Here is a 6,000-nt window from a genome sequence, read left to right as displayed (position 1 = left end):
ACCTCAAATTTAGCTAAAGAAATCACATTTTCCCCACATTTTTGGGTGGGATCACCGCACCAGCACAAATTTCCTACCACCCAACGTTCCCCTCAGTCGCCCAATAAAAATTATACCTCACTTATGAAGGTGGGCCAAGTGTCTGTGACAGGGAAGAGCCAAAAACATGTCGATATTGAATGGGGAACCAAAGTCGGTCCAAAAGGGCAGTTTGAAAAAAAGTGTTTTTAGGCTGGCAAGTGGGGCAGAATTTGTATCGGTACAGATGCAACAATGCTGTGTGGTAGGAATCCTGCAGATTCCGGAAGGTTCCATCACAAAAATGTGGAGAAAATGTGTGATTTCAAGCAATGTTAGAGGTTTGCAGGGCATTTTGGGTAACAAAATGGTGCGGGGTGCCTGTGAAACACACTGCCATGGATGTTTAGTTTTCAGATGTGTCTAGGTCTCATAGATTTTTCTACATGGCACCATCCCAAAGTCCAAAAAGTGCAGCCCTCACCTTTCCAAGTGGGACGATTTTGAGAGTTAGCCAAGCTCTCATGGCACAAATGTAAAATCAAAACCCCAAATAATCAAAAGTCCTCTTGCTTGTCATTGGGATAAGATCTTTTAGTGTGCAGTGGGAGAGTTGAAATACTGTTACCCCCTTCAGTTGGGGTGGGGGGCATAACCATGCCCATACTGGTTGGTAGCCACCACCCCACTATTTATTTATTTTTTTAATTCCCTGGCTTCTAGCAGGCTTTCTGCCCGCCGGGGAATGGATCAGGTGTAATTGCCCCATCTGGCTACCGGTGGGCAGAACAACTTTGTCCCCATTTATTTGGGGTGGGGGTAAGGCCATACCACCAACTTCCTTTGGTGTCTAGTGGGTTTTCTGCCCCCCTTGGGGGCAGATGGGCCTTACAAAAATAGGCTGATCTGCCCCCAAGGATGGCCGAAATGGCCAACAGTAATGTGCTCCTATGGGGAGTGACCCTTGCCCAAGGGGCTGCCCCCCCAAACAAAACACACACACCAATCCACTGTTAATCGTGTGTCATACATTCGGATCAAAGTAAGCCATATGTTTTGCAGATGCAATCTGTGCTTTTATTTTATTACATCAATTAATTTTAATAAATTATTTATTACAATCTCTCTTTGGCACACATTGTGGCAAACTGCAGTATATTAAAGCACAATAACACAATAGAATTGAAGTTTGCTGAATGTGGTTGCAATCCTTCACTGGAAAAATGTGTCCAAAAATGTCAGTTCCTTTTTTCACATTTGGCAGCACTTAACATGAATTCAGAAGTGAGAGAACAGGGGATTGAAATCCAGTTCTGAAGTTGCTTTCTGGCAGGAATAGTTCACTTTCTTCAGGTGAGAAAGCTAGGACTTGTGCCAGCTCTAGTGGCTAAGCATTGGCAAAATGTGGGGTTCGAATCTGTCATAGTTCAAGTTGTTGAAACAGTTTTGGCTAGTATTTACATGGTGCATGTGGCAAATATCAGGAATTTCGTTTTGATAGGATTCAGATTTATTCATGTGCTGGGCAACCGGATCTGGGTGTGTTGCAAGCAGCACTTGAGGCATCAGATGTCTGAAAGAGGAGACCTTCAAATACAGGTCTGTGAAACTGGATGATAATAATTGGAGTGAGCAGCTACCGAACCTCAAGTAATAATCACAACCCTTATCAGAATGAACCACTAAAGTCAATAAATAGAACTGAGCTTACCTCCTGGTGGATTGGCACAGAGCAGACAGGCTTAACTTAGGGCTATGTGTGAAGTATTTATGGAGGCCAAAAACAGTAATACAATCAAAATGCTAAATATTAGAAATCTACAAACTGAGGAATCAGAGATATGATTTATTAACGTTTTAGTATGAATAGCACCAAGAATCATAAAGCAGCAATGATTTTCAATGGTCATGGTAGATGAGGACCTAGGAGCAGGTTGACATTGACTGCAATGGAGCGTGGGTCAGATACACCAACCAGGTTTGCCTGTTCAAAGATTTTACCTTCTGACTTTAACCCATTGAGTCCCAACCACAGGAGTACACTTGTAAAGATCCTCAGGACCTCAGGAAATGCACTTGGCGACTAACATGGTGTCAGGCGGAGGCCACCAGCAGGGTCCAGTCCAGGTTTAGTGCAGGAAAGGCCTCTTGTAGCTTGTTCTGACCCTGTACCTTTAACAGGAGGTCAAGCGTAATGACCCCTGGCATCCACTTCTTTGTCCTGACTACAATAGAGAGCAGATCCTTTCCTTTTTGGCTCCTCTCGGGTCACAGACAACAGTTCCAATCCTCTTTGGTTCTTCTTTATATTCAGGAGTGTTCTGGTGTGGGCTGCTAAAGACAGCACATTTATGCCTAGCAAGAGCTAGTGGGTGAGAATGACTCCTGAACACGTCCTAACCATTGGAGTAAACTTTACTCCGGACAACCTTATCCACTTTGCGAATGTTCAGGATGACAGGAGTATTCAGGCACACTAAACTTTGGGCTCTGAGGGCTTGGGGTGTCAGTGTGTGGAGTTTACTATCTTAATTACATGAAACTGGGTTTTTTATTGAGGGGGTGAAGACCCTTCTCAAGCAACAACTACACTCCCTGTCAGGGTGAACCACAAAAGTAACTAAATTAACCTGTGATTAACCCTCTGGTAGCCTGGCACAAAAGGTGTCAGACTTAACTTAGAGACAATGGGTAAAGTATTACTGCAGCACACAAACAGCACTAAAGTAAAAACACAACACAATAAAAATCCTAAACCAATTTAGAAAAATAGTATATTTTAATAAATGAAATGACAACAAAATTAATTAAATCCAATTAGTGGAACCAAAGTTATGAATTTTGAAAGTTGCAAGCAAAAAAAGTGCCTAAAAGATCAAAGCACCAACTGTGGGTATCTGGTTGCATGAGACCGAGGCAAAGTCAACAGTGAAGGCCAATCACAATGAAGCGTGGTTTGGCTACACGATGGGGGTTGGGCCCAGTCTCAACTTACTTTCAGACTTAGAAGAAATTTTGAAGAAAAGTTCCTGAGAAGGTAAAGTTCAGCAGTCCACGGCAGCTGGTGGTGTCTGAGGAGGAGGCACAGTCATCTGAGAGCTTCTAGATGAAGTTGTAGTGAAGATTCCAATGTCCAGTCTTGGACACTTTTTTTTTTTTTTTAAGTTGAAAATCTCCAGTGGTTCGAGGCTACAGTCTGTAGCCGCCGAAGACTCTACAATCCCAGTTACCCTCATAGAGAGGTCCCACTGAACAGGATTTGATGCTGTGGAGAAGAATGTAACAGAAGCTATGGCAAAGTCAGGCCGAACGGTTATGCACCTTGGAAGGATCAGTGAGCAGGTAGGTCCTGAGGTCCTGAGCTCCTGTCGGTTTTTAGGCTGCTTTTTAGTTGACAAATTTCCCAGGTTTCAAGTTTTGCCTGTTTGGGCACCTTTAGTGCCACTTCAAAGGGACCTGGACTGGTGGTGTAGGGGTCAAGGTTGTTGGAACTTGATATGTTCCTGTAGCCTGTAGCCCACACAATTGTAACCATAAATTCAATTAAAAGTCAACCAGAAGCATTCATCAATAACAACAAAGAGAAACAGAGAACAGAACCAGAACAAATTATGTCTACATGATGTATATTATGAGCAAAAGTACATGAAATTATGTTATGCAAAATAGATTCAATGTTGTAACATACAGTGCAAACAATGTGACTTCAGTGCTCATGCAAAGTGAACAAGTGAAAAGTGACTGTGCTTATACAATAAAACTAAGCAATGCTACAGCAGCCTGCAGACTGTCTGTCCAATATGTAATAAACAAATAATCTGTCAAAAAGGGGGTATCTAGAGATTTCTTAGAATTCCAAGGGGTATATTCATACTTGTACAGACAATAGAATCATCACAATTTCGAGCCAGATAGTTGTGTTAACATAAAACCAACTCAAGGGGTCTTCATCAGGACGTGGGTAAGGGGCAAGTTCAAGTTGCATGAAAGAACCCTTCATGAAGAGATTGCAAGCCTGCTCATCTTGATTAAAGCGCTCAGTCAACAAATGGCTGTCAAAGACTTGATTAGGGCCCTTCAAGCAGTTGGGCACTTAAAGTGACCAAAAAGGATGGGATGCATTGACTCTTCCAAAATGAATTAAGGGAGAGAGTCAGTGGGAAAACCTCACCAAATGGGCAAATGAGCAATGATCACTCAGTTGCCCATATGGTGAGGTTCTTCCCACTGCCTTTGAAGATTCTGTAGAGAGTGACATGATTTGGTCCCTTTGCAGCCCTCTTTTGTACCTGGATATCCTCCTCTGGTTCTGTCAGGGTTACGTGGCCTGTAATTTTTGCCATGTTTCTGTTTTACTCAGGTCTGAGTACTACACAGTACATATTTATCATTTTCAGATTTCCACCCACACAGGGTCATTCCCTCTTTGTAAGTACATTTTTACCTTTCACCCCTTCAATGAGGTGACACTTGTTGTTCCGGGTTATTTGGCAGTAGGTATCCTTATTAGGATCTTTCAGGTAACCTTATTCCCAGTACTCAAAATTACTTTTGTCCGTCAACCATAACAATTCCCTCATGGTATTATCCTTGTTTCAGACATCCCCACATCTTGATTGTCGTGATGAGATTTTTGTATCTCATGAGCGTTGAAACATCATAGACACCAAGAGTAACAAACTAATCAATTAAGGATCTGTCATTCTACGGATTATTGAAGTCATTTTGTGGATCGTTTGTTATAAATTGGTCAGCCCCTGTTTAGGTTTAGTAACATTTGTTTGGTTTTACATTGTATTGTTGCAGGCTTCACACTGGGAGTCACATTGCACTGTTATGTTTTTGTAAATGTTTGGCAATTTTTTGTTGTATATAAACTGTGTCTAATGTTAATGCATTAGTTATATTAATCCTATTTATGTGGTGTTGATCTTTTTAAGAATTTATTGCATGAAGTTATTCAAGCTCGTATTCGTTATTTTCTGTTTGAATGACACCAATGGGAACGACTGTTGTACATAAGACACAAATGTTCCTGGTTCCCTTGGTTTTAAGGGTTGCTCTTGTTGCCTTTTAAGCAGGTTTCAAGCAGCAGCATAGTCCTTTGGTAGCAACAGGACATTTCTCTGGAATACAAGGCAGTCCCGAGTATCCTCTACAGGTCCAGGAGTGAACTGAAGAGTTGGTCTGAGCGTCCAATAGTCATAACTGGTGCCATTCTTTGAAGTGAGAGAAGCCCCTAGGCTATCCCCCAAGAATTCTGGTTCAGGAAATGTCCTTCCCTCCCCTGGCTCCAAGTGGTCTTGGGTGACAGAAGGGGGGTGTCAAGTTCACTTGAGAGTGTAATGGAGGCAGTCCTTAGAATTGTAAGTAGGGAAGGAAACAGCTCTGCCCACACATCCTGCCAACACCTACATACTCTTTGCCTCACTGTCTGGGAGGAATACACAAAGGCCAATTGCCAACTATTCAATCATGTGACTCAGGACACAAGCAGTAGGCACCAAGTGGTCAGAACAAGAAAATGCCAACCTTTTAAGAGTGGAATTTTCAGATCTATGACTTAAAATCAAACTTTAACATTAAAGAGGACTTTAAATTACAATTCTTTTGAGACCATACATGAATACATGACAGTTCCACTTGTTCTCAATCAAAACTTAGCACTTATAAAATGTAATAACTTAACCCAATGTTATCCTATGGGAGAGGTAGACCGTATAGTGAAAAACAAATTTTGGAGTTTTTCAATACTAGGACACTTAAAAACGCATGTTCAACACATGTTCAACCTTTTAAATACAATACATCCTCCCCTATGTGTGTGTTTAGGGCCTCCCAGAGAAGTTAACTATATATATTAAAAAAGGAGGTTAGAGTTTGGCAAAAAGGTTGTTTTGCCAGGTTGCACTGGCAGTTTAAAATTGCATAAGGCTACAATGGCAGATCTCAGGCATGTTTTAAAGGGCTACTTAAGTGAGT

This window comes from Pleurodeles waltl, chromosome 6 (assembly GCF_031143425.1).
Source record: "Pleurodeles waltl isolate 20211129_DDA chromosome 6, aPleWal1.hap1.20221129, whole genome shotgun sequence".
NCBI classification, from domain to species: Eukaryota; Metazoa; Chordata; class Amphibia; order Caudata; family Salamandridae; genus Pleurodeles; species Pleurodeles waltl.
This window is presented reverse-complemented; position numbering follows the sequence as displayed.